This window comes from Ricinus communis, chromosome 2 (assembly GCF_019578655.1).
Source record: "Ricinus communis isolate WT05 ecotype wild-type chromosome 2, ASM1957865v1, whole genome shotgun sequence".
Lineage (NCBI taxonomy): Eukaryota > Viridiplantae > Streptophyta > Magnoliopsida > Malpighiales > Euphorbiaceae > Ricinus > Ricinus communis.
Window position 1 is genome coordinate 17158708 of NC_063257.1, and position 3818 is coordinate 17162525.

At 41.5% G+C, this 3818-nt stretch overlaps 1 non-coding gene across 1 annotated transcript; it reads right to left on the reverse strand.

The window, feature by feature from the left end:
- Nucleotides 1–2081: 2081 nt before the first annotated feature.
- LOC112534528 lies at nucleotides 2082–2184 on the reverse strand. The gene has a single exon (XR_003079389.1). It is a non-coding gene; the product is annotated as a small nucleolar RNA R71 (small nucleolar RNA).
- Between the last annotated feature and the right edge of the window lie 1634 nt (nucleotides 2185–3818).

The following is a 3818-nucleotide window of genomic DNA, read 5'->3' on the forward strand; positions in this document are numbered from 1 at the left end:
TAGGGATTTTAAGGCAGAATTTATGTACATTTGGATGTGAATTGGTCCCAACACTCACCCTATGCATTTGTTTGTGTACTTTAGGTCCAAAAGAAGTCAAAGAGTGATAAAGGGAAGAATTGGACGTCAAAGTTGCCGAAACAAGTCGAGTTTGCACATCCCTAATCTGAACATGGCCATGTTGGTTTCAACAAGCGTGTTCCAACACGATACACCAACACGGCCGTGTTGGTGCATCGGTATCAAAAGCAGAAGTTTTAGAAACACGGCCACGAGAGGTAACACGGGCATCAACACCGGCCGTGTGGGAACCTGACCACCAACGGCCGTGTTGGCGGCAGCGGGGAATTAGTTAAAAGAAAGAAGAGAGGAAAGAAAAAAGAGAGAGCGGGGGAGAACGTCCCAAACCCTAATTTTTCTCTCCCTAAGGGTTTTCTGAGCTGAAACCAAGGGAAAAGGAGACTTGGATCAAGGTTTCAATCGGATTCCCTTTAAAGATTGAAGATTGGGCGAGGTTCGTTGATTGGTTTTCAAATCGAGCAAGAGGAACAAGAATCGATTCAATTCGAGCAAGAGGAATTGGGGCTGTTTACTCTCATCCAAGGGTGTAATCGGGTTTTCTCTACCTTTACTCATTGTTGTAATTGAATTCTTGTAGGTTTTGATAATGAATATGTTTAGCTGGATTGATTAAATCCATTGGGATTTCTTTACTATGTTGGCTTAATGTTATATTGTTGGATTGTTTGGGTTAGTTCTGTATTCTTCTTGCTTTCAGTATTAATCAGATAATGCATTGTTCATGAGACGTTGTGAATTGTTTGTTTAGATTGCTTTGTGTGATTGAGAAGTCCATTTGGCAATTGGAATCTTGAATAGCAAGAACTGGTTAATAATCGCTTAGAGATAAGGATAATTAACTAGTCAGATTAAGATTTAATAAAGCTTAATAGAGGCGGATTAAAGCTTAATGCTAATTTGAGAATCAATCGTTAGAAAAAGATTCCAACTTTAGGTTATTAGATTTAGGAATCCGGTTATCTCGAGAGAGAAACCAAATTCGGTTAAGAATTCATCCACGGGTAACATAATTAGACTCACCAATCCTTTATCTGTTATTTGATTGCCCACTAGTTTAGGTTCCCTTTGGCTTTGCTTTCTTGTCTTGGTTATTTTAGTTATCAATTACTCTTGCATCTTCGTTAGAATTTAGCTTATAGCTATTAGTTAGTTTATAAATTATTCATCACTAATTTTAGGTTAATAGAACAAAGAACAAATGAGTAACTCTAGGCTTTCACTTTCCCGAGGAATACGACCTTGATACTCGCTATTAGTGCTAGACTGCATCGATTGGTACACTGCCTTAGATTGTAGCTAACACAAGTAGCCTATCAAGTTTTTGGCGCTGTTGCTGGAGACTTTTTGTGTGAACTAATCTAGCCATTTTTATTTTCTTTGTCTTTTCATTTTTTATTTATTCTTTATTATTGTATTTATTCTTGTGTTCTTTGGTTACTGTTTTTCCATTTCAGGTAGTTTATGACCAGGAGCTCTAATCCTACTACTGTCGACCCTCTTGCTAAACCAGAGTGATCCCTCCATTTGTTGAGGAAGCGTATGTAAGAAGAAGAGGAGGCGCGGATAGAGTTTGAAGCCCTTGTGAATAAACTAGCAGGGATGGGAGACAACAATCGGGTTGCGGATGAAGCCAGGACTATATACGAGTTTGCTAGACCTTCTCTTGAGGGGACACAGACGAGTATATTGCGACCATCTATAGCAGCCAACAATTTTTTAAAATAAAGCCAAACGTGATACAAATGGTGTAGAATAGTGTACAATTTGGGGGACTGCCGAGCGAGGACCCAAACGCTCATATCGCCAACTTCTTGGAGATCTGCGACACCTTCAAGATAAATGGAACAACTGACGATGCCATTTGGCTGAGGCTGTTTCCTTTCTCTCTGAAGGACCAAGCGAAAAGATGGTTGCAGTCGCTCCCAGCCAACACTATTACGACATGGAGATGATTGGCTGAGAAATTTCTATACAAGTACTTTCCTCCAGCTAAGACTGCTAAATTAAGGAATGACATTTCTTCTTTTGTGCAAATGGAAGACGAGAGCATGTATGATGCTTGGGAGAGGTACAAGGACTTAGATGCTGTCCACACCACGGTCTACCAGTCCGGATGCAAGTTCAGACATTTTATAGTGGTTTGAACCTTGCTACTAGACAAATGGTTGATGCAGCAGCAGGAGGGGCGCTGAACAGTAAGACGCCCGAGCAGGCTCAAAATTTAATAGAGGAGATGGCCATGAACAATTATTAGCGGTAGTCTTCTAGGAGCCGACCAATGAGGTAGGGAGTGGTCAATCATTTGGACTCCACCGCATCCTTGGCAGCTCAAGTGGAGCTTCTGACCAAGAAGTTAGACCAGCTTCAGATGCCGGTTCATGCAGCCCAGATAAGTTGTGAGTTTTGTGGTGGCCCGCACTATAGTGCAAACTGTAATGCGGGAGGTATGTTTGCTTCAACTACTAATTCTTCATCTTCTATTATTTTCTGCTGATATTGAATAGGTAGACTACATGGGTAATGCACCTAGACAGCAGAACAATCCATACAATAACAGATACAACCTCGGCTGGCGTAATCATCCAAATTTCGGATGGAGAAACAACAACGCCGGGGTCCACGAGGCTTCGAGAGCGCATCGGCCACCACCAGCGATGGCTGTACCATCACAGCTTCCTCCACCAGCCGAGAAGAAATCTAACTTGGAGGAACTGATGATGAAGTTTGTCACGTTGACTGAGATGATGTTCCAGCAGACAGACAATGCTCTTAGAAATTAGCAGGCATCCATTTAGAATTTGAAGAGTCAGATCAGGCAGATATCTAAGATGCTGTCTGAGAGGCCACAAGGATCACTCCCCAGCACAACAGAGTCAAACCCAAGGGAGCATTGCAAGGCTATCACCTTGTGATCAGGTAAGCAGTTATCTAGCTCTCTACCATTAGCCGATGGTGATGATGTTTCCATGCAAGATAAGCCAACTAGGAAGGAGCCAGAGCTTGAGGCGATGGAAGAAGAGAAGGTGGAAGACATGCAAAAGAGCCTTGTGAGAGAGTACCAGCCACCAGTCCCCTACCCTGCTCGACTTAAGCAGGAGAAGGTTGATAAGCAGTTTGGTAATTTTCTTGACTTGTTTAAACAACTGCGTATTAACCTACCTTTTGTTGAAGCTATTTCACAGATGTCGAAGTATGCCAAGTTCTTAGAGGAAATTTTGAGCAACAAAAGGAAGCTGGAGGATTTAGGACTAGTGACTCTGAATGAGGAGTGTTCAACTATTCTTTAGAACAAGTTGCCACTCACAAGGAGAGATCCAAGGAGTTTTACTGTTCCCTGCATTATTAGCGATTTGTCTATTAGTGGTACATTAGCTGATTTAGGAGCTAGTATAAATTTAATGCCCACTAGTTTGTTTGATAAGTTAGGTTTGAGTGAACCTAAGCCCACTAGGATGAGCATTCAGTTAGCTGATAGGACTGTTAAGATTCCTAGGGTAATTATTGAAGATGTGCTTGCTAAGGTAGACAAGTTTATTTTTCCTGTGGATTTTGTAGTTATGGACATGGAAGGTGAGAGTAGTGTGCCTCTTGCAACATCTAGGATTGTTATAGATGTTTGTGATGGAAAGCTTCAACTTAGGGTAGATTATGAGACCATTACCTTCGACCTAGCTACTACTATGAGACACTCTTTAGACCATGATGATGTTGTGTTTTCTATTGATATTCTGGATGAT